Source organism: Stenella coeruleoalba, assembly GCF_951394435.1.
Source record: "Stenella coeruleoalba genome assembly, chromosome: 16".
Classification (NCBI taxonomy): Eukaryota; Metazoa; Chordata; class Mammalia; order Artiodactyla; family Delphinidae; genus Stenella; species Stenella coeruleoalba.
The window spans coordinates 69,488,399-69,514,693 of record NC_137162.1 but is presented as its reverse complement, the minus strand read 5'-3'; the positions used below and the strand labels follow the sequence as shown (position 1 = coordinate 69,514,693).

Below are 26,295 nucleotides of genomic sequence, written 5' to 3'. Positions count from 1 at the left end.
GGCAGGTGTGAGGGAAAGATAAACTTTAAACAAAGCTGTATTTATCTCACAACAATGCCCCAACTGGAGCACTTTTTTCTTTTTCTATAGACAGATACTCCTAACACACGATTTTTCTGCTGCTCAAGAACCTTCAATGGCTCCCCAGTGCCTATAAACTCACAATGGCAGCATGTTAAGGCTGGACTTTTCTTGCTTGTGACTAGCCCCAATGGCTTAGCTGAAATTGTCTAAGATTTGATTGGAATTCAGTATTAATTATGAAGTGGGAGAGAGAGACTGAAGGCTTCATAATGGTTCTGGAATGTGCTTAATTTGGGCACTGAAAATCCAAATATTTTAGCATTCAACTCCCCTCCATTACTTGGCATCAATTTAGTACTCCAAGCTTCTCTCCCACTCTGCCTTTACTCAAATGGTCTGTCTTCATGGTCTCCTAAACTCATTTGGGCAGTCCCAGCCCTTGGCCATTGCTCCTTCTGTGATCCCAGCCAGTAATTCCCGTGGCACTGGCTAAAGGGACTTCTCTTTTCTTTATGTTGCTACATTTACTACTAGTTATTGTTTCTTTTTCCTGGCTCTCTCATTCTATTTAATTTTTAATCCATTCTCATTCTGTAAAATTTAGACAGTACAATAAACTCTCCTAATCCCAAAATCCACTCCTAAATAATTACTATTACCAGTTTGATGTGTCTTTCCATGCATTGTTTTATGCATTCATGTATTTCCAAATATATAAATATTGTTTTGTTTATTATTTTTTAAAGTTCTATATCTTATATCTTAATAGATTTTAAATTCCTTGAGGGCAGGAATGGGGGTTCCTGCATCTTTTATCCCTCACAGTTCATAATACAGTCACTGAAAAGTCGCAGTTTCTTAAAAACTGCATTAGGGCAGCAGAGGTCTAATAAATGCAGAAATGGCAGTAAGAAGGTAGGCTCCTTGGACTCAAATGTTGGCACTAAAGATGATTTTATTTGAGTTCAGACATTACTGGTAATAGCTCCAAATACTGAGCACTCATTTTGTACAACAACCATGAGAAGCAGATTTCCTCATTTTACAGATGGGAATATTGAGACTTAAAGTGATTAATTAATTTTTCCAAGGCCATACAGCTAATATGTAGCCTAACCAAAATTTGAACCCAGATCTTGCTGGCTCTAGAGTCCTTATTCTTCCCGTTAGATGATGCTACGTGGGAGACTGAAAAGCATGAGCATAATCAAAGTGAGAAGGACACTGAAGATGCTGAATTCATTTATTCATCCAACTCTGTGACGGCTAGAAAAAAATGGGGATCCTTTTCAACCTCCCAGTTCCTGAACAGGACCCAGATTAAAAGACCTTATCTTTAGGCTTACAAACCATGAATCTTGCCACCTGTCTCATATATATTTTTTAAGATTTATTTATTTATTTATTTATTTTATTTATTTCTGGCTGCATCGGGTCTTAGTTGCGGCACATGGGATCTTTGTTGTGGCATGTGGGATCTTTAGTTGCAGCACGTGGGCTTCTTTCTAGCTGTGGTGTGCAGGCTCCAGGGCATGTGGGCTCCGTAGTTGTGGTGTGTGGGGTCCACAGCGCGTGGGGCTCTGTAGTTTACGGCACACAGGTTCTCTGGTTGAGGCATGCGAGCTCAGTAGTTGTGGCTCACGGGCTTCGTTGCCCCACTGCATGTGGGATCTTAGTTCCCCGAACAGGGATCGAACCTGTGTCCCCTGCATTGTAAGGTGATTCTTTACCACTGGACCACCAGGGAAGTCCCCATTTAGCCTGCTCTTGACCTCTGAATTTTACTGCCCATGTGACCCTCTTACATTGCCATTAAGGCTTCCTTTTGTTTTTCCATTTTCCTCTGTTTTTTAACCCTATCCTATTCCTAAAGCTGTAGAACAGAGTCAGTAATTTATGAACTAGAAGACCGAAAGCAAGATCAAGCTGATAAAAGTAAAGAGGGGTCTTCCCTGGTGGCGCAGTGGTTAAGAATCTGCCTGCCAATGCAGGGGACACGGGTTCGAGCCCTGGTCTGGGAAGATCCCACATGCCACGGAGCAACTAGGCCCGTGCGCCACAACTACTGAGCCTGCGCGTCTGGAGCCTGTGCTCCGCAACAAGAGAGGCCGCGACAGTGAGAGGCCCACGCACCGCGATGAAGAGTGGCCCCCTCTCGCTTCAACTAGAGAAAGCCCTCGCACGGAAATGAAGACCCAACACAGCCAAAAAAAAAAAAAAAAAGTAAACAGGGAGATGTCTGGGGTCATTTCCCAGAAATGGTGTTGTTTACAGATTTTATAGATTTTTATGCAAAATACAGCATTGGGAGGGGAATGGGTAAACTACCTTCTATCTGCTTCTTTAGTGTTGGATTTTGCCTACTTTCATCATCAGCCCTTCCTTCTTTCATTCAATGCATCCAATTCTCTTCTTGGACAAGCTCAACCATGCCCATGGCTGCTGCTAAAATTCATAGTGTATTCAGTGACCCTCAAAACTGTAGCATCTGTATTGATTTTCTTCTAATTTCACGCCCACATTCTAACGCCAACTTTGTATCTCCATCTGTGTATTTTACACAGGCACCACAACTCCAATATGCTTCCTCTTCTTCTTCTTGGACACATTCCTCATTTTCTATGGCCCATCTTGATGACCAATACCTCCATCCTTCAAGCTCCCCAGATCAGAAACCCAGGAGTCATCCTAAATACCTTACTCCCATGCTCTCCATTCAGTATGTCACAGATCTTTATTGATTTGACCTTCAGAATAGCTTTTAAACTTATCTTCTCTCTTTATTGCCATTGCTGCATCTTCAGATCAGGCCACTTAATTCTTGTCAGGACAGTATATGTCATTAGCCTTCTAAATGTCCTTCTGCCTCAGGAGTGGTCTGATGCACAGATACTTAAAACCCTTCAAAGGAACCCCAGCTCCTAGAGGACAAAGAGCAAAGTCCTTCTAGATATGAGCCCTGCTGCGTTTCTGATCTCCTCCTCTTTACCATGCCTCTATGTGCTCAAGCTAAAAATGAACAACTGTACTTCACCAAATGTAACGCACCATTGGTTGTAAGCTACACCATTATTGTATGTTCCACTAAGAAAGGGGAGTAAAAATACCGTCAACTAAACTATGACTTGTCATCAATTGTAAGATAATCCCAACTTCTGAGATATTAAAATGTGAAAAACTATGTGGTCTAGAAGCCATGAAATCCAGTGCTTGCCGTTTCCCTCCAGCCCCGTTGCTCGCTTGCACAGGTTGTTCCCTTTGCCTGAATGCTCTTACTTCACTCGAACCTCTTGAGCACCAGGCAGACTCCTGCCCATCCTTAAGGATCCTACTTAATTATCTCTTTTTTTCAGGAAGGCTTCCCTGGTCTATTTTGGCAGTTCTGAGCTCCCCCACTGAGTTCCCTCTATTATGGTAGTGAGCACAGGGCCATCATTATTTGTTCCCAGCCTCCCCAGCTTTGGAAAGCAGAGACTGTATTGTATTCGTCTTTGTTCCCCTCATGCTTAGCATGGTGTTGGGAGATAGTAGGTACTTAATTAATGTCTTAGCTTGGACTGCCATGACATAATGTCATAGACTGAATGGTTTAAACAACAGAAATGTATTTCTCACGGTTCTGCAAGCTGGAAAGTTCAATATCAAGATGGGTTTCATTCTGAGGCCTCTTTTCTTGGCTTGCAAGCGGCCGCCATCTCACTATGGGCTCACAGGACTCTTCCTTGTGTGGTCACAGACACAGAGAAACAGCAAGCTCTCTGATCTCTTTTTAAATCGCATTGTGAAGGCCCCGTTCTCATGACCTCATTTAAATCTAATTGCCTCTCAAAGGATCCATCTCCAGATAGCATCACATCAGAGTTCAGGCCTTCAACATATGGATTTGGGGTGGGACACAATTCAGTACAGAAATGAGTGTTTGGTAAATAAAGTAATGAATGTTACTCTGACTCATACTCCCAGTTTACCCTGACCTTGCTTCCTGGATGACCCTTGGCTTAGATTGACCTGTTGGTTGACCCTTGACCTATATTTGGTCCATGATTTTATTTTGTCCCTGTACTCACCTATGAGTGGGTACAGATGAGATATGAAGGTTCATCACTGATCCAGCCAACTAGATCTTCCTAACCTCCTGAATTATAAATTTCTTGGATTCCCTACAGCATTTAGCACAGGGCCCCTCACATATTGGAGGCTCAATTACTCCTTTTTGACTGTTCTCCCAGCCCTTTAGAATTGGGGCAGAATGTGCAAGATGCTGAGAAGCAACCTCAGTCTTAGATTTAGGATTTTAGTTGTCATGGGATCTATTTCGCACAGAAATGCTGTTGGCATCATTGGAGCATTATTTGTTCAAATTATAGAACTGATTACTCTTAAATCTCTGTCTCTAGTGATTAATATTTATTCTTTGTCCTGGTATAAACTCAGTGATTAGAACATCCAGCTTAGCGAGCAAGAGCATCACGTGAAGCAAACTGTCAGGTTCATTTTAATAATGGTTAACTTTTTTAGCCAAAAATCTTGAAAATCTTTCACTCTCAGGCCTCAGATGACTTTTTCCTACCACAAGTAAACCCTATTAACCCTATTTCAGTCAAATTTAGTCTGTTCATTTTATTTCATTGTGGATGTTCTTATGGAGGTAATTTATGATATTCTTAGATTAGTGGATTGTTGTAAGAATAATGGGTATTTTAAAAATAATTTTCATCATGGCTGTTGATTTAGCTAATCACAAATTATTACTACCGTCTGTAAAAAGGATGAGGAATAAAAATGAACAAAAAGGTGGTTAGGTATTTTTCTCTTCACCTGATTTGAAGGAAGGGAAAGTTTGATCAAGAATGATCTATAGGTGCTAGTCATTTTATGATTACCTATTAACTTCTTTTTTTTTTTTTCCTATTAACTTCTTGATGTAAGCTCATTAGTTAGAATCTGAGGTCCTTCAATGGATATGATTGTGTAGTATTCATAATCAAAAGTAAACCCAACTTATGACTTTATCTAAAAGATCTGATTCACTGGACATTGTCAAGTGGTCATATTAAATGTGGTAGAAGCCAGTATTTCATGATTAATAATATCTATTAGGAAGATTAAAGAATATTTGAGATGGTCAGGTACTGTCTCAAGTATGATTAGAGTATGACTGGAGTCAATGACTATGTTCAAGTGCATATTGAGTTCTAGTGGGAAAATGGAAGAATTCTTGGTTATCAAAAGAAGAGGTGGCCAGACCAATCAGACCAATATGTTACAGGTGGTTCAAGCTGTGACCCAAGTTTTTTAAAATTGATTTTAGACAAGTGAAAATCTATGAAAACAGAGGTTCCCATTGCAAGGTTCAATCTCTCCTCTTTATTGCCAGCAACAGTTTTGTTGCTTTGATACCTCCAGTTGAAATGCTCATATTGGCTAAAGTCATATGCCAAGGACAAAACTGTGAAGCAAGTGAAATTTGTCTTTGAATCCTTACCACTTAACTCATTCTGTATCTTCTTGACCATCTGGATCTTCTTCTTTACTAATCCTTCCTGATCCAAATCACGACTGCCTTCCTCTTGCCTTCAAGTCCCAAGTCCCCTAAGTCCCCTCTACTATAGTCTGTACAGTCCTATTCTGTTATTCAATAGCCTCTATTCTACTCACTTCATTATAACTAGTCTTATTCTAACTGGGTATTAGGAAAGCAAAAGACAATCAAGTTATTTCACACTGAGGTCTGGACTCAGTTTTCTGTATCACAACTTGAGGTATATTGTCAAACTGGAGCAAATTTAAAGGAAAGGAGGGTGCAGTACTTGACACAATTTTGTGTCATGGTCATTTGAAGGCATTGGGATTTAGGAAGGGGAATTTATCTTGGTGATTAAAAGACTCTGTAAAAGATGAGAGAGCTGTCTTCAGATTTGTGAAACTGTGTCATAGTTGTTGTCATCATGTTCATCACTATCATCATCCCCATTTATGAAGCTCCTTGGAACGCTGAATATTTTATGGACATTATCTCCAGTCCTCACAGCAAACCTACAAGACTGGTATTAATGTCTTGGGTAGGAGCCAGACTTGAATCTTAAGAGTTAAAAAGGATTTTAGAGGTCATGCAGTTTAATGACATTCCTCCCAGTTCAGAATCAATGAAAACTAATTCCATGTGCCTTCAAATAACAGGACTATAACAGTAATGGCAGTTACAAGGAAGACAATTTTTGGTCAACCTAAAGTAGAAATTCCTAACAATTAGAGTTGCTTTAAAATGGCATGACTTTCTATAGGAGATGTCCAATTCCAGTCACTGGAGGTGTGCAAATAGGGCTGGATGACCACTTGACAAGAATACTGTGGAGGGAATTCAAGCCTCAGAAATACAGATGAGATGAAATACCTCTGGTAATCCCACTAAACTTCTAACTCTGAATCTAAGAGATGAATGCCCCCCTCCTCCTGCTCATAGCCTCCATGATTATGAAATTTCCAGAAAAAAATGCCATGTGTAATAAGTAGGCAATGAACTGGCTCAGATCTGTTTGTGTGTACAGAACACCAAAATCCAAGTCAGCATAAAAGCAAAAGCCTTGTGATGCATAAACTCTGGAGCTCAAATCTTCAACTTAGTTCAAATCCTGGTTCTACCCTTCTTAGTTATATTAGTTTCCTATTGCTGTTGTTACAAATTACCACATTGTAGTGGCCTTAAACAACATAAATTTAGTATCTTACAGTTCTGGAGGTGGAAAGTCCAAAATGGGTCTTAATGGGCTGCAATTAGGTGTTGGCAGGGTTGCATTCCTTCTGGACATTTAAGAAAGTATCTATTTTCTTGCCTTTTCCAACTTCTAGAGACCTGTTTATTACTTGGACCACAGCCTCTTCTTTCATCTTCAAAGCTAGCAATACAGCATCTTTAAATCTCTCTCTGACTCTGCTTCTGCAATTACATCTTCTTCTCTGGCTCTGACCTTCCTGTCTTCGTGTTACAAGGGCCCAGGTGATTACATTGGACCTATCTGGATAATCTAGGGTAATACTTCCATCTCAAGATCTTTAACTTAATTACACCTGCAAAGTCCCTTTGCTGTGTAAGGTAACATATTCACAGCTTGCAGAGATCAGAACATGGACAAGTTTGAGGGACCATTATTCTGCCTACTATACTAGTTATGTAAACTCATGCAAGTTAGTATATCTTCAAGCCTTGTTTTCTTGTTTGCAAAATGATAATAGGTTTCTCAAAAGACTGTTGTGAAAATTTAATGAGATAATGCATCTAGAGTACTTAGCCCAGGGCCTCATACTTTTGTAAGTACTTAACAAATTATACTTTAAGAAACTTCAGGATGGAAGGACAGAGTAGAATCAATTCTCAGGCAAAATGGCTGTCACTGACTTAGGCTGCTTCCACAAATCTGTTTGAACAAACAAAAAATGAAGAAGACAAACCTAGTATAAAGGGGTAGAAATACCAAAATTTATCTATTACCAAAAGCATCGGGCTTCCCTGGTGGCACAGTGGTTGAGAGTCCACCTGCCGATGTAGGGGACACGGGTTTGTGCCCCGGTCCGGGAAGATCCCACATGCCGCGGAGCGGCTCGGCCCGTGAGCCATGGCCGCTGAGCCTGCGGGTCCGGAGCCTGTGCTCCGCAACGGGAGAGGCCACAACAGTGAGAGGCCCGCGTACCGGAAAAAAAAAAAAAAAAGCATAATCTTTCACAAGTTTCTTGTCTTTGTTCCCCCTAACACTGAACCTTGAGCATAATAAGTACCCATACCCATTAAATGGAGAGCTGATGACAATTCTTAAGCCTGGAAGAAATGTGAAAAGTCATCTGATTAGACATCTCCAGCAACTAACACTCTGCCATGCTTGAAACTGCCCATTCCATGTTTAGACAGCTTTAATAATTATAAAGTTCCATCCTGGTATTAAGCTAAACTGACTCCTCCTAATGGGTCTCCTTTAGTTCTATTTGTGCTTGCTGTTTGCTTATCATGCATTTAGTGTTTCTTCTCTGAGACAGCGTTTCTCTAGCTATTTGAAGACAACTCTACTGTCCCTAGCCCCCTTCTGCCCCACCCTTAAGCTTTTTCTTCTCTAGAGTAAACAAACCCAGCTCCTCATACTAAAATTTAACATAGAGCAAGGTTGGTTTCGAGGCAGCAGGAAAAAAAAAAACTGAAAGAGTAGTTCTTTTTTTTTGTTTGTTTTGACCACATCTTCTTGTTCATCTTGAACATCAAGATGGATAGATTATAAGTATGGGATGGAGGAAAGCCAAAGAGGCTTTTCATATTAACATTACTACTACTCTGGTCTGAGCCACCATTACTTCTTTCCAGGACTACTACAATAGCTTTCTAACTAATTATTACTTGCTACCTCTGACCTAACTTACAGATAAGAGCACTGATACAGAGAGCCTAAATAAGTAACTTACCCAAGGTCATACCATAAGTGGAAGAACCGATACCAAGACTATTTTCATTCACAGCCTATGAGAAAATGAAGGCCAGCCACTGAAATCAACAATTGGGTCATGAAATCACTCCAGATGAAATAAGAATAACAGCACATTTGAAAACTAATTTAAAGACTTAGGGGGCTTCCCTGGTGGCGCAGTGGTTGAGAGCCCGCCTGCTGATGCAGGGGACACGGGTTCGTGCCCCGGTCCAGGAGGATCCCACATGCTGCGGAGCAGCTGGGCCCGTGAGCCATGGCCGCTGAGCCTGCGCGTCCAGAGCCTGTGCTCCGCGGCGGAAGAGGCCACAGCGGTGAGAGGCCCGTGTGCCGCAAAAAAAAAAAAAAAAAAAAAAAAGACTTAGGGTTCTGGTTCTAAGAAAAATGGAATAAGCACACTCTACCCCATCTCTTCTAATGAATGCAACTGTAAATTCTGCACTGATTGCATGAAACAGCTATGTGAAGTCTCTAAAAAATAAATGGCAGCATGCAGATTGAAGTATAAGACCTTGAATTTGAAGTTGAACCAAAATGGTGATTAATTTACCAGTTTTTTCCTCCAGTATCACCCAGCCTGGACTCAAAAGGCAGCCCCAAATCTGAAATGTGTACTGTCTGCTGTCTTAAAGAGATCCAAAAGAAGCTCTAGATTTCTGCTTCAAGAGGCAGGGAAAGGGAGACACTATGGGTCAGAGACAGTGGGGGAACACTCTGGTTTCTGCTCCCACTTTCTCCTACCCCAAACCTCAGGCAATAAAGGAGCAGCAGTGTTTTTTTCCTCGCTGTCCCTCTACTGCTTGGCGCTAGTCACAAGAAGTGTCCTGCAGAGTGGAAAACATAAAGATTCAAGTTTCTGGCTGGAATCCCCAGGGAGTTGAAACATGTGGGTGGGATCATGGAGAAGTGGGAAATCAAATGAGTAATCCCATAACACAGTTTGTGAATGCTGGGCCTACCTTTGATGTGCACATACATAGATCTGAGCATACATAGGATTAGAGAGTTGGGCGACAGGATAGAATGCCTCCCAGATCCCAGATTGACCACTGAGTAGTACATCTGTGGGGCTAATCTGAATAACACTGAAAACACCTTGAAACTGAACTGATATTGGAGAAGCTGATACTGAACTTGTCCATAGAAGGCTAGTCAGAACCTGTGGCTTGAATGTAATTACCTGCTAGAACAAAAAAGAAAGTCATTTTCCTCAGAATTTAAACAAGACTCAGGATCTCACAACATAATATTCTAAATGTCTAGGATTCAATCCAGGGTAAATTTAGTATACAAACAAAAAACAAAAACAAAGGGACAATCACAAAACCCAGGGAAATTTTAACTATCAAGGAAGACACAATAAACAGAAGCCAAAACTGAGATGACACAGATATTGGAATAATCTGCAAGAAGGGTAAAAAAAAAAAAGGGCTTCCCTGGTGGCGCAGTGGTTGAGAGTCTGCCTGCCGATGCAGGGGACGTGGGTTCGTGCCCCGGTCCGGGAAGATCCCACATGCCGCAGAGCAGCTGGGCCTGTGAGCCATGGCCGCTGAGCCTGCGCGTCCGGAGCCTGTGCTCCGCAACGGGAGAGGCCACAACAGTGAAAGGCCCGCGTACCGCAAAAAAAAAAAAAAAAATGGTAAATGCTCTTGAAACAAATGGAAAGGTAGAATATCTCAGCAAAGCAATGGAAAATATAAAAAGAGAACCAAATGGGTATTTTATTTATTCTGGTATAACTGACATATTATATTAGTTTCAGGTGTACAGCATAATGCGATGACAAATTTTCTCTCCTGGCAATTATCAAATATGCACTACCATATTATTGAATATAGTCAGCATGCTGTACATTGCATCACCATGACTTATTTATTTTATAACTGGAAGTTTGCACCTTTTAGCCCCCTTCATCCATTTTGCTCATCCCTCTACCCGCTTCCCTCTGGCAACAACCATTCTGTTCTCTGTATCTATGAGTTTTGTTTTGCTTGTTCTTTTGTTTTTGTTTTTAGACTCCACATATAAATGAAATAATATTGTATTTGTCTTTCTCTGTCTGACTTATTTCACTTAGTATACAAGCCTCTGAGTCCATCCATGTTGTCACAAATGGCTAGATTTCATTCTTTTTATGACTGAGTAGTATTCCATTGTGCATGTATGTGTGTGTGTGTGTGTGTGTGTATATACACACACACACACACACACACACACATATATACACATACATATATTCTTCTTTATTCATTCATCCATCAATGGATACTTAGGTTATTTGAAAAATAAAATGTCCAAACTAAAAAACTGACTAAGTGGGCTCAATAGCAGAACAGAAGTGACAGAGGAAAAATAGATCAATGTAAATTATGCAGTATCAACAACAGATAGGAAAAAGACTTTAAAAAAACGAACAGAACTTCAATGAACTGTGGGAAATACCAAAACCTCTAATATCAATGTTGTATCATCAGAGTCTGAGAAATAGAGAAAAAAGAGCATGGAGCAGAAAAATTATTTGAAGGAATAAAACATTCATTATTAGAAGGCCGAAAACATTCTAAATCTGGTAAAAGTCATACTTACAAAGAATTCAGTAAGGTTGCAAGATAGAAAGTCAACATATAAAAAATCAGTTGTATTTCTATATACTAACTGAAATATCTGAAAAAGAAATTAAGAAATCAACCTCATTTATAATAGCATCAAAAACAATAGACTACTTAGGAATAAATTTATCCAAGGACATGAAGGATCTGTACACTTAACACTGTAAGACACTGATGAAAGAAACTGAAGAATGCACAAATAAATGGAAGGATACCTTGTGTTCATGGATTGGAAAAATTAATATTGTTAAAATGTCCATATTACCCAAAGCATTCTACAGATTCAAAGCAATCCCTATCAAAATTCCAACGGCATTTTTCACAAAAATGGAAAAAACAATCCTAAAATTCATATGGAATCACAAAAGACCCAAAATAGCCAGAGAAATCTTAGTACGAAGAACAGAGCTAAAAGAATCACACTCCCTGATTTTAAACTGCATTACAAAGCTATAGTAAGCAAGGCAGTGTGGTACTGGCATAAAAACAGAAACATGGGCCAATGGAACAGAACTGAGATCCCAGAAATGTACTCACACAAAAATGGTTAACAAATACTTGATAAGGGAGCCAAGAATACTCAGTGGAAAAAGGATAGTCTCTTCCACAAACAGTGTTTGGAAATTGGATATTCAATTTCCTGCAAAAGAATGAAATTGGACTCTGATCTTACATCACTCACAAAAATTAACTCAAACTAGATTAAAGACTTAAATATAAGACCTGAAACCAAAAAACTCTCAGAAGAGAACACAGGGGAAAATATTCTTGACATAGGTTTTGGCAATGATTTTCTGGGTATGACACCAAAAATACAAGCATCGAAAGCAAAAATAAGTAAGTGGGACTACATCAAACTAAAAAACTTCTGAAAAGCAAAAGAAAAGTATCAACAAAATGAAAAGGCAACCTACAGAATGGGAGAAAATATTTGCAAACCATATATCTGATAAGTGATTAGTATCCAAAATATATAACTCATACAACTCAAAAGCATGCACACATACACACACAATTATAATAATTTGATCTGAAAATGGGTAAGTGACCTGAATACACATGAAAAAATGCTCAACATCATTAATCATTAGAGAAGTGCTAATTAAAACCACAATGATATCACCTCACATCTGTTAGAATGGTTAACGTCAAAAAACAAAAATAAAAACCAAGAGATAACAAATGGTAGTGAGGATGTGGAGAAAAGGGAAGCCTTGCACACTGTTGCTGGGAATGTAAATTGGTACAGACACTATGGAAAACAGTTTGGAAGTTCCTCAAAAAAAATTTTTTAAACACCTACCATATGATCTTAGCAATCTCATTACTGCGTATTTATACAAAGGAAACAAAATCAGTATCTCATAAGAGATATCTGTACATCCATGTTCATTGCACTATTCACAAAGGACAAGATATGGAAACAACCTAAGTGTCCACTGATGGATTAATGCATAAAGAAATTGTGGCATACATATATACTACAGACTATTATTCAGCTGTAAAAAAAAAGAAGGAAATCCTGCCATCTGTGACAACATGGATGAACCTGGAGGGCTTTATGACAAGTGAAATAAGTCAGACAGAGAAAGACAAATACTGTATGGTATCATTTACATGTGGAACCTAAAAATGTTGAACTCATAGAAACAGAGAGTAGAATGGTGGTTGCCAGGGGCAGTGGGGAGCAGGGGTGGTGTGGGGAAAATGAGGATATGTTGGTTACAGAGCACAGACTTTCACCTAGGAGCATTCTGGGGATTTAACGTATAACATGGTGACTATAGTTAACAATGCTGTATTGTATACTTGAAATTTGCTAAGAGAGTAGATTCACATACACAAAAATGCCAACTATGTGAGGTGATGGATGTAGTAAATTGATTGTAGCAATCATTTCACAAAGTATACATATATCAAATCATTACATTGTACATCTTACCACTTTTCTTTGTTACATCTTACCAATTTTCTTTGTTACACCTCAGTAAAGCTGGGAAAAAAAAGTTCTCTCCTACACCGATTCTGGCCATTTGGCTTGCTTTGGTTAATGGGATATTAGAAATGTGAAACAAATAGAGGCTTGAAAAGCATTTAAGCATTGGGGCTTGACCTCTCAGTACTCTTAGGATCCTGCCATCATCAATATATGAATAAGCTTTGAGTATCCTACTGGTAGAATGAAAATCACTAGACCCAATCACTCTTGTCATATCTGCCATCTACCTAGCCTACTGCTAGACATGTGAATGAGGCCATCAAAGACCAGCCAAACCCCAATAAACTGATCAATTGACTGCAAACTCAGGACCGAGCCTAGCTTATATCATCTGAGTCCAGATCTAGACCAGAAGAATCACCTACCAGAATTGTGAGCTCAAAAAATGGCTTGTTACATAGCAATAGATAATTGATACAAAGTGGGTGATGGAGGATGAGAAAGGGTAAAGGGATTGAAGCTCTGGGAGACAGGAAGCGTTGGTAAAGTGGGAGTATAAAACTAAATGTGTTGCAAAGATGAAAAAAATTCTTGAGGTTGATGGTGGTGTTGGTTGCACAACAATGTGACTATACCTAATGACACTGAACGGCACACTTAAAAATGGTTAAGATGTTAAGTTTTGTGTTATGTATATTTTACCACAATGAAAAAACTAAATTTAAATAAAATAAATCACTGTAATAGATCAAAGAAGATAAAAGACACATAATCATATCAGTTGATGAAGAAAAAAACACTTCGCAAAACGTAACATCAGTTTATGATAAAAACATTCAGCAAGCTACAAACAGAAGGAAACTTCCTTGGCATCATTAAGGGCATCTACAAAACTCCTAAGACAACATACTCAATGGTGAGAAAATAAATCCTATCCCTCCAAACTGGAAACAAAGCAAGGATTTTACTCTCACCAATCTTATTCATCATTATACTGGAAGATCCAGATAATGCAAAACAAAAAAGAAAAATAAATACAGGACATATGGTTTGAACAGGAAGAAGTAAAACAACCTTCCCTAAAACATCCCTATTCACAGATGACATTGTCTATATAGAAAATTACCTATATAGAAAATCCCATAGAATCTATATGAAAGTTTCTACAGCTGAGTTTATCAAGATTGCAAGATAGAAAGTCAACATCAATAATATTTATATATGCCAACAATGAACAAATTGAAACAGAAATAAACAAAACAATAGCAATTTATATAGCTCAAAAAACAGAAATACTTAGGTATAAATCTAAAAATCATGTGCAGGGGAATTCTCTGGCTGTCCAGCAGTTAGGACTAGACACTTTCACTGCCAGGGCCCCGGCTTTGATCCCTGGTCAGGGAACTAAGATCCCAAAAGCCACATGGTGCAGCCAAATAAGTAAATAAAATTAAACAATAAAAATAAAAATCATGTGCAGGCTTAAATCAACAAAATGCTGATGAAAGAAATCAAAGAAGACCTAAATAAAGGAGACATACTGTGTTCTCTTGAATCTCCTGGATTGTTCTCAATGGATTGGAAGACTCCAGTAGAGTTAAGATGTTAATTCTTCCCAAATTGATCTATAGATTTAATGCAATCCCAGCTGGATTTTTTTTTTCTTGGTAAATTCAGAAAAGATGATTCTAATATTTATATGGAAAAGGAAAGGAACTAAATTAGCCCAAACAATTTTGAAAAAGAAGAACAAAGTTGGAGGACTGATACTTCCTGTTTTTAAGACTTACTATGAAGCTACAGTAATTAAAATGAGTGGTATTGGTGAAAGGATATACACATAAATCAGTGGAACAGAACAGAGAGTTCAGAAAAAGATGCACAGAATGACAGTCAATTGATATTTGACCAAAGTGAAAATGCAACAGACAGTTTTCTCAACAAACGATGATGGAACAATTGGATACCCATAAGCAAAAACAAAAACAAAAAACAAACAAAAAAATGAACCCTGACATAAACCTCATGGCACAATACAAATAAAAATATCCAAAATGGATGATAGATAAGCTTAAGTGTAAAATATAAAACTATAAAACTTTTAAAAGAAAACATAGAAGATCTTAATGATCTGGAGTTAGGCAAAACATTCTTAGATATGACACAAAAAGCATGACCCATAAAAAGAAAAAAAAAAGGATAAGACAAACTTCATCAACATTAAAAACTTCTGCTCTGTAAAACACACTGTTAAGAGAAGGAAAAGCCAAGCTATATGCTGGGAGAAATATTTGCAAGTCACATACATGACAAAGGACTTGTATACCCAGAATATATAAACAACTCTCAAAACTCAACAGTAATACCCAATTAAAAAATATGTGAAGGACTTGAACTATATTTCACCAAAGATGATATACAGATGGCATATAAAACAGGAAAAGATGCCCAACACCACTAACTGTTATGGACATGGAAGTGAAAACCATGATGAGATACCACCACACCTGTTAGATTAACTAAAATTAAAAAAAAAATTGACAATACCAAGTGCTGATAAGATTGCAGAACAACCAGAACTGTCGTATATTGCAGGTCGGAGTGAAAAAAAATGGTACAACTGCTATGAAAAACAGCTTGGTCGTTTTTTATAATGTTAAACATATACTTAACTTATGACCCAGCAGTTGCACTCCTAGAGAAATGAAAATTATGTTCAAATAAAAATTTGTACATGAACATTTATAGCAGCTCTATTCATTATTGCCAAAAACTGGAAACAACCCAAATGTCCTTTAACATGTCAATGGATAAACAAATTGTGGTATAATGAAATACTGCCCAGTAATAAAAAGGAATGAATTAGTGATACATGCAACAACATGGGTGAATATTAAAGACATTATGCTAAGTGAAAGAAACTAGTCTCAAACTAGTCATACTTACTGTATGACTCCTATTATATGACATTCTAGAAAAGAAAAAACAAAGATGATGGAGAAAAGATCGATGCTGGCCAGCGGATAGGGTTAGGAGGAGGCTGTGACTAAAAGGAGGCTGTGACTAAAAAGGTGGCAGCATAGGGAATTTTGATGGTGATGGACCTATTCTGTAACTGTTTGTCATGAAGGTTACAGGAATCAATATGTGTGTTAAAATGCATAGAATACATACATCAAAAAAGTCAATTTTACTGGATGCTAACGTAAAAAATAAAGAAAACAGAACAAAAATGTACACTTGGCATTTCAGATATAAATGAAGAAACACTACTCATAAAAAGAAAAATTATGAAACACAAGGCAGACAGAACTGAAACAATATCACACGAGTGTAAAAAATTTTTTTGGAAGAGAGTGATTAAGTAACTTGACAAAAGGTCACACATTTAATAAAAGACAACAATGGGGTTTGAAGATAGGTCAGTTGGCTTGAACTGCAGAAGAGCTTTATAACTGCCCTACAAAGTACCTAGGTTTAGTGGGTAAGAGCATTTGGATGTGGACTCAACATTGCATGCATTTGAATCCTGGCTCCACCCTTCTAGTTTGGAACCTGTTTCCTCACCTATAAAATGAGATTAATAGCAGGACTTACTCATACATCACCTGGCACCTAGTAGGTGCTGAAGAAACGACAGCTATTAACCACTTAAGACTTGATTTCTCCACTGGTAATAGAAATAACATTGGCACTGTGAAGAGTTTAAATCAGTACACAACAAGTATGTTCTCTGGCCAGTATGTTAGTTTTTCCACAAAACACAAATCCTTAGGGTTCATATTTGGTTCATTCATTAGAAATGTAGAAAATTGAATTTAGGTCTGTTTGATACAAAACACAGTCTTCCTTCTACTCGAAACCCCACTGTCCTCTTCTCATTTGTGCTGCATACTGATCACTTCCTGAATAAATGTACATGAATATTTTAAATTTCGATTGAGATGATCTTTATCAATATTTTATATATATAATCAAAGACAAGAAATAGTAGTCAAGGGACTCCCCTGGTGGTCCAATGGTTAAGAATCTGCCTTCCAATGCAGGGGATGTGGGTTCGATCCCTGGTCAGGGAACTAAGATCCCACACGCCGCGGGGCAACTAAGTCCGTGCGCCACAACTACTGAGCCCGTGCACCACAACTACTGAGCCCCTGTGCCACAACTAAGACCTGACGCAGCCAAAGAAAAAGAACACAATTAAAAAATTAAAAAAAAAGAAATAGTAGCCAAGATTAGAAACAACATTAGAGAGGGAGAGGAGCAGAGAAAAATTCTCCTGTAATAATTTTTCTGAGCATAGCAACTCTGGTTAGCTCACTGCATTCATGCACTTGTGAAGCAGGAACAGAAATTACAAGCACTCTGGCTATTATTATACATATAGATCACCTCAATTACTTTAAGTGATGTTGCTTAATACAATGGACAGCAGCTTTCTAAAACAGGCAGAGCTCTTTTCCAAGTATTGACGTCAGCAGGTCCTTGTAATTGTTCCTCTCAATGGCTCAACTGCCACTAGTCACAGATGTCCCCTGCATGACGGGACTGCTGCTTTCCACACTGCAGCATAGACACACGGAAGCCGCCCTCTACTTGGGGTTGGCGGGAGTTTGGCAGTAACCTTTGCCTCTAGCTTTTTAGCTGTGTGCATCATTTCCAGTTGGAGGTGTAGGATGGTTGGGGGATGTGGTTCAGGGTGTGCTTAGGTAGGGAATCTTTTATCTCTTTCTTCATTTGTGTTTAAGAAATTCAGTGCTAGAAAGGGACAGCTTGGAAGACCTCAATGAACCTCAATTCAGCATTGGTACTGTCCCTATTCATAGTCAGAGGGCTGTCTGCCTAAATAATTTAGTTTTCAGGTGAGAATCAGAAAGCCCTTTCCCCCTACTCCAATTCATTTCCCCACAAGCCCTAACATGTTGCTAGAAATATCAAGGTTATTAAATCTGGATCAATATTTTGGCTAGACTTAATTTATTGGTCCTTTAGAAAAGTGTAAGACCTAAAGGGAAGGGACCCAGGGAAGATAAATTTTGATGAGAACTTTAATGGAGAGATAGAAAAAGAGATTAGAGGCAGCAAAGAATCCATGGGCTGGGGGTTGGGGGGTTGGGCAGCAGTGCAGGACAGAGGTGGGGGAACACAGAGAAAGGAATAGAGCACAAATAAAAACAGAAGTTACTAAAAACAATTTTGCCCACTCCATCGGAAGAAATTTACCTGGTCCTTCTAAAATTCAGTAATAAGAGAATGATTCAATAATTAGATATTCTCCGCGAATTATCTCATTATCACACTTTGAGTAATCTTTGTTGAACAGAGGGAAATCCTAAAGATGTTGGGTTTTAGTGATAAAGTGAGATCTATCACTTTCAAGTTGGTTGTCTTAATTTTGCCTTTATTTGCCACAGCAAGACTTGGAAAACTGTAAAACTCTGTGTTATTTTCCCTCTACTGGCTGTGTTCCCATATCCATAAGGATGCTTCCGGAAAGACCAAACTTGAGTCGTGTCCCGGATGTGACCAAGTCTGGACTATTATCTAGCATCTGTATAAAATTCTCATTTTCTAAGAGAACACTTCCTAAAATAGGTCTTGCAACTCCAGGAAGTCTGATTGGTTTACCCGCTGTGTTTGAAGACTCTTTTGCCCTGACTGAGATCTGTACATGCTCCGCCTTTGTGATAACTGGCCATGCCCTGGGGTCGGGTAGGGTGGAGGATGACTGTACATGCAGAACAGAGAAAACAGAGAAATGACATCTTAATTTCCTGTAAAAATCTTTTTGTATAAACTGTGTGAACTTTGTTGAGTTTAAATAAATACTTTGAAGTCTGAGATGACTGGATTTCTCTCTGCACTGTCTAGAGTAACAATAAACTTCCAGCAAACATCAACTTCTCAGGATGGAGCCAGAGCCACCAGCTTCCTTAAGAAAAGGAGGGGGAGAATTCCTTCTCTACTTCACAGAAGGCTCTAATATGGATGCAGATAATAAACCATGTTATAAAGTCCCCAGTTGTACCTCAGGTTCTGTTCATGATGTGGTTAACAATATGGGCCCTGCAGTCAAAGACAAGCCGGTTTAAATCCCATGAGTCTCCACAAGTTATTCACTTACTCTGTCTCAGTTCTCTCCTCTGTAAGATGGAGCTAATAATACTATGTAAAGCATTGCAACCAGTTCCTGGAGCATAGTAACGGCTAAGTAAATGGTAGACGTTAGTATTACCATTATTGTTGCACTTGATATTTGTTATCACTGACATAATTATTATTCCTTAAATGGACATCTCTTTTTTTGTTGTTTTTTTGTTTTTTTTCTTGCGGTACACGGGCCTCTCACTGTTGTGGCCTCTCCCATTGCGGAGCACAGGCTCCGGATGCGCAGGCTCAGCGGCCATGGCTCATGGGCCTAGCCGCTCCGCGGCATGTGGGATCCTCCCGGACCGGGGCACGAACCCGTGTCCCCTGCATCGGCAGGCGGACTCTCAACCACTGCGCCACCAAGGAAGCCCTGGACATCTCTTTTTGATGTGCTCCACAGAGTTGGAGCCACTCCACCAACAGGCTGGGTGGAGAACTAAAATATCACTCTAAACCACCTAGGGCCAAGACAGCAGTTGGGTTTTCAGCTCAGTGTACTGACTAGTTGATAGTGGCTTCCTGGAAGGCTGTGTGGACAAGAATTCTAAGGCTGCTGATGAGATCAGCAGAGTGCCATGATTGATTATCAGTGACTTCCATGAGCATGAGAGGGAGAAAGGCAATACTTTGTTTATTTGCCACCTCTGGCCTAGGCACTGTGGGTCATGGCTCAGATTCTTTCAGTTCCTCTGAAATACTGCAGAAAAATACAAATATTCTCCTTCCTGGTTACTACAGTTCTAGCACTCTTGATGTTGAAAAGAGATTCTTTTTTTAAAATTAATTATTTATTTATTTTGGGCTGTGTTGGGTCTTCGTTGCTGCGTGTGGGCTTTCTCTAGTTGTGGCAAGTGGGGGCTACTCTTCGTTGTGGTGTGTGGGCTTCTCACTGTGGTGGCTTCCCTTGTTGCAGAGCATGGGCTCTAGGTGCGCAGCCTTCAGTAGTTGCAGCACGTGGGCTCAGTAGTTGTGGCTCATGGGCTGTAGAACGCAGGCTCAGTAGTTGTGGCACACAGGCTTAGTTGCTCTGCAGTATGTGGGATCTTCCCGGACCAGGGCTCGAACCTGTGTTCCCTGCATTGGCAGGCGGATTCTTAACCACTGCACCACCAGGGAAGCCCGTGAAAAGAGATTCTTATTGGTAACAAGCTATAACCCAGTTCAAGACCAAACAGTGAAAAAAATTTTTTTTAAATTTTGTTTAGAGTTTCATTGCTTCCTTCTGGGAAAACTATCTGGCTATTAGACATCATAATCCGAGTAACATGGTGGTCTCCTCTTCCCCAATAATGACGTTAATGGCTTATATTTTCAGAGCATTTAATTTGTAAAATGCTCTTACATCCATTAGGACACTTTATATTCAACAATTTGGCATGTGGTAAACACAAAAGGAAGTGAAGGCAAACTGGTGTGGGTATTTCTTAAGACTCATTTTAAGTTCATTGATGATTCCAGCACATATGTTTTGTTTCCAAAGTGCTGGTGTTTCACTTCCAGGGTAATGGTATCTGCCTCTTGCTGTAAGCCTCCTTCTGGTTTCTTGACTCCTTAATTTATTTTCCTTTCATTTATGATTTTTCCCCATGTAATACATGTTTGTGTATTGTTAAAATATTGCCCTCATGTTGTGCGGCATGCCCAAGTATTTCCTCAATGAGTCACTTATGGATCGCAGGACCAATTCTGTTCTCAAGACAAAGTGCCAAGGCTAAGATTAGTTCCAGTTTTATATTAATGACTGTTGATTCTTAAGGCTCAGAAACCTCTAATTGCTGCACAGATACCAAAATGGTCAAATGGTGGCCTGTGTGGAAGGCAGGCTCTCACTCATTTCCTGTACTAAAGGGTTGTTTTCCTGTCCTAGATAGCTTCTACTTCAGAAGCATAATCCATTCTCTCCCACTCATCCAGTCTCAAGAGATTTGAAACTATTCTGCAATAAAAGATGTGTAAGGTTGACCCTCCCTGCCCACGCTGCTCTCTTCTCAAATGGGTTGAGTCAGTATTTCCTTTTTCTCTAATTCAGCAATGGGCCAGCTGGTTTTGTCTGATAGATTAATACCCAATTAAATGACCTTCTCCGAACTTCATCTAACCAAGAAAAAGACAGAGTTAAGCAATGATTTAATTAATGGAATCGAAGAAGACTGGTAAAGTAGATAAATTCAGACCCTAAAACCTCTTTCCGTCAGAAATATTTTGGGAAGTTTCCATAGTACAGTGATTTGTTTCTATTATGAAACTTTAAATTATATAATAGGGGAACTATGTTTTGTCCTCCATTAATTGTATGGCAAACTAGATGGGTCAAAATTCCTTAGAAGAAGAAATAAAAAATATTATTTATTGTTTATATGACTTCAAAGCTCAACAACAACAACAAAAAACTATTAAGACCCCATGGCCCTATATCTGTTATATAATTGTTTTCACTGAATTAGGGTTTGGTATTATATCCTAGGTATACATTAATAGGTGCTACAAGAAACAACCATATGAAATCTAATTTTGCATTTAATGTGGGGATATAATTTGAATATATTTTTCACCATAACTCAGTGTGTGTCTTAGGAAGCTCTCAGAAAGATGCGTGTATCAACTTCAGTATGAAACAGTAATACATAGTCCAAGTTAAAAAATGGCCTAAACAATACAGACGTGTAATATCTCATTAACAAGAAGACTGGAGAGAGGTGACTGCTGGTACTGATGTAGCTGTTCACTGATGTCATCAAAGACAGTATTTTTCTTTCTATTTTTCTGCCCTACCATTTTTGGCTGTTGTCTTTCCAATCTAATGTTTTGTACCTCATGTCACATGGTGGCAGCCACAGGACCAGGCCATATATCCACATCAGGTCAGGAAGAAGGAGAGGGATGGGTCAGCAAGTTCTTTTCTCCCTATCCATCTGAAGAGAGAACAAAAGCTTTTTCAGAACTAATCTACTTATATCTCATTGGCATTTCTGGATCACATGACCCCCCAACAAAATCAGAGTCATGTTAACCAATTATCATAGCTATAACAATATATTTTCCCTGGCCCATTTTTTAGAACAATCCTTATGGGCAACCTTAAGTCTAAGGAATTGAGAAAAGTTTAAGTCATGGCCCCTGCTTTCTTTCTATAAGTTTAGCCTCTAGTTGAGAGGCAATTCATATATGAAAAATTAAATAATTGTGAGACAATAATAATAATAATAGGTACACAGGCATTCATCATGAAATACAAGTGAATGGCCTAGATAGTAAATGTTGAAGGATCCCACTATGGTTTGGGATGAACAGGATAGGTTTCATTTTTATTTTATTTACTTATTTATTTATTATTTTATTATTTTATTATTTTTTTTTGCAGTACACGGGCCTCTCACTGTTGTGGCCTCTCCTGTTGCAGAGCACAGGCTCCGACGCGCAGGCTCAGCGGCCATGGCTCACGAGCCCAGCTGCTCCGTGGCATGCGGGATCTTCCCGGACCGGAGCACAAACCTGTGTCCCCTGCATCAGCAGGCGGACTCTCAACCACTGCGCCACCAGGGAAGCCCTATTTATTTATTTTTTAAAAATGTTTATTTATTTGGCTATGCTGGGTCTTAGTTGCGGCATGCGGGATCTTCGTTGCAGCATGAGGAATCTTTAGTTGCAGTATGCGGGATCTTTAGTTGCGGCATGTGGGATCTTCAGTTGCGGCATGCAAACTCTTCGTTGCGGCGTGCAAACTCTTCGTTGCGGCGTGCAAACTCTTCGTTGCGGCATGTGGGATCTAGTTCCCTGACCAGGGATCGAACGTGGACCCCCTGCATTGGGAGCATGGATTCTTATCCACTGGACCACCAGGGAAGTCCACCAAGATAGGTTTTAAAGAGTAGGAAGGGTTTAATGTAAACCTTACAAAGGAGTTTAAGATATAATTAAATGTCTTCTTTTGCTATTAAGCCCCAGAACTACATGTATTCTGACTTAATTTTTATTTCTACAAATCTTCTTCCCATCTTCTTCAAAAGAGTCAATTTTGGACTTTAGTAATTTTTTGAGGACCCACGGCCCATCAGCTACTTGAAAATCAGGAGTCTAGTAATAAGGTAAAATAGCATGAACAGAAAAAGTAGGTAGCTGATGTAATGAACTAATGAATAAGTATATCTATAGGGCAAAGGAATTGGAAGACCTTAGTGGAGGGAGGAGAGCAGGGAATTTGAATCCTGAGGACAGGGAGTCCAGTTCCAGCTGACATTTCCTAGCTGTGTATTCTTGAGCAAACTGCTTAACCTCTTAAGCTTTGTACTTTCTCATTTATAATATAATGATGGTAATTTACTCCCCATTGACTTGCAGAGATTATATAAGCTAATATCCTAGAAAGTGCTGTGTAAACTTTAAAAATGAGGTACAAAGTATTTAAAAGTGATACTCATTTCAGTGATAGACTTCTTCATATAGATTTTATTACTATCACTCTATCAAAATGCCCATCTGATAACTAGGTTCAGCGTTCCCACTGACTTCACACTTGGTTTTGGCAGATCAAAGCTGACAAGTCCACTTGGTTGGGGCCAGTAAGCATAAAAGGGCCTCTGAAATAGGAAGCAAATATCAGGCATTCTGGTTGGCTGACTCCTTTCTAAAGCTTGTCAGCTTAGAGAAAATTCTCAGATGTCAGGATCAGTGGGATTCATTCCACATATGTACATAATACTAGCTCAAGTAGAGTTCACCCCCATGTTAAAAGTGGGGTTATAATGGGGCAAGATCTTACCTTTCCATTTTGAGAAAGCCTGACATCACATCTGTGAAAATACTATGAACCTCTGGAGAAAGGTTTTAGGATATGGATAACATGGTGATGATGTTCAACAGTGGTTCAATCTTGATTTGCTAGATTGTTCATGGAAAACTTGAAATAATTTTGGAAAAAGTAAGGAGCACCCTGTAGCTCTCACACCCCTAGCCTCCTGAAATAACTAACAGAAATTAGAAAATAGTCCAGTCATATATAATAAAGAAACCACAACATGGAGCACTAAATACTAGATAGGATACAGGAATTTTCTTCTAATCCTAATGCTATAAATGTGCAATAAAGGGAAGAATAACACACAGTGAGTTCAAAATAGAACTGAGAAGGTCCCATTCATTCTACTTTAGTAAAATTCAATGAAGCACACACTGGGTTTCCAAAATTGTTGTAATGAATGTTACATGGAAACTCATGGGTATCCATCTCATTGGACCCACCCCATTGGACAGGGCAAATGTTAATACTGCAGACCATGACAGGCTGTACCCAAGTGCATGCCTAGCATGCTTGACTGGCTGTTACAGTCTTAGGGCTCAATGTCAAATTCCAGACATGGTACTCATTCTCATTACTGTCTGTTGACCTGATATTTGGCTGGAATAAAAGACTTTAACCAAGTAGTCCAGATGGGAGATTGACACCGATAATGTTGTAGAATAATCATTTCAATAAATCTTAAGTGCATTTAAACCACTGGTTTCTTGGACATCCTAAAATGTACAATGCTGTTTCTGGGAAATAAAATAAAATTCTACGTTTATTGCATTGCTCTGTGACGCCCTTCATGGAATAATAATTGTCTAGGGACCTTGCGGGAATAAGATTAACATATTCTTAGGGACTTCCTAGGTGCCCAGATCTTACATATAGCAACTGATTGAATCCTCATAGCCAGTCCAAAGAGTAGTCATTATTATCATTTTTCCATAGATAAAGTGAAACCTGGGTAGGTTAACCAATTGGCTCAAAACCACTAAGAGATGGAGCTGGGATTCTAAGTAGAACTCACCAATCACACAGTCCCATCTCTTCTATGATTCTGAAAATTGTTCTTTTTCCACCATAGCATATGTCTCTGGAGAGATTACTAATAATGCTTAAATGTATATATTGTTGCCATCCATATGACTGCAATGCCTAGGAAACAGGGTTAGGAGGAATTCTGGCCAACTGGATTTTCTAATTAACTGAAAGTTTAATGTTTTCTTTAAAAATGTTGTTGACACAATTCCTGAAATGGCCCATCCCTCTTCCTTGGCTTAGCAAAATACAGTGTTTAAAAGTAACCTTTTCTCTGATCATGTCATAGTCTTGACCAGATCTCTGCTCAAATGTCACCTAATCAGACAGCCTGCCTATGACCACCCTTGATTAAAAAAAAATCACTCCACATTCTCCCCTCACTCTATCACCTTTGTACTGCTTTACTTTTTTCCTCATAGCACTTATCACTAATTGGTATGTTACATATTTGTTTGCTTTTAGAATGTATTTTTTACTTTTACTTTTACAAATGTATTGTTTACTTTTTAAATGTACAATGTTTACCTTAGAATGTAAGCTTCATGAAAAAGCTTCCATTTATTATAGCCAGAGTTGTTTCTCCGTGGCCTAGAACAGTGCCTGAAATGTAGCAGGTACTCAATGTTTACTGAATAAATGAATGAGTGAATAAATTAACTCAATTATATATCAGTTCTAACCATTCAGTCTTGTTGCCACAAGTAGATTGGGCTGAATTTGTGTGTGTGTGAGACACTCTGTCACCCTTTATATGGCACCAAGGAATGGGGTTATTTATGATAAAGCTGTTGCCACATTATCTGACTCTTCCTCATACAAATAGACACAGGGCAGCAATTTAAGTAATTTAAGGCTCTGGTCACTTGGAACTGATCCATTAAAGTTGTCCTATAATTTGAAGAAAAGGATTCGTATCTTATGTGCTCTGTGTTTTACACTCTGCAATCTTTTATGCTGAGTGTGCACCATGTAAACACATTCAGTTCTTAGCAAAGGACATAAATGTTGAAAACTACTCAATTTTAAAGAAACCAGGTTCCAACTTTCTTAATGTTCTCTACAGAGAAGATCGCTGAAAGTGGAGTATCCTTAGAGAAGGCAACCATTTGCAGATTATTTTCTCGTATCCTTTCTGAAATGCTGTTGCCAGCACAATCACTACCTTGCTACACATGACCCTGGTCAAGTGTCTTTTTACTCCCTCTTGCTTAAAAAAGGTAATCTGCATGCTGTTTGTGGAAGACAGTGAAGATGACTGAATAGTAGGGGATGGAGAAAGACTTA

The 26,295-nt window shown here is 39.0% G+C and overlaps 1 long non-coding RNA gene across 9 annotated transcripts in view; it reads right to left on the bottom strand.

The window, feature by feature from the left end:
- Positions 1-26,295, bottom strand: part of LOC307175547 — a 407,817-nt gene that overhangs the window by 133,923 nt on the left and 247,599 nt on the right. For 8 of the 9 annotated variants that reach the window (XR_013824357.1, XR_013824358.1, XR_013824359.1 and 5 more), the window contains one exon: positions 21,999-22,099. The exons of the other annotated variant lie outside the window; for it this stretch is intronic. This is a non-coding gene — a long non-coding RNA (uncharacterized lncRNA). The remainder of the gene's footprint in view (positions 1-21,998; positions 22,100-26,295) is intronic. 9 annotated transcript variants of the gene reach the window in all.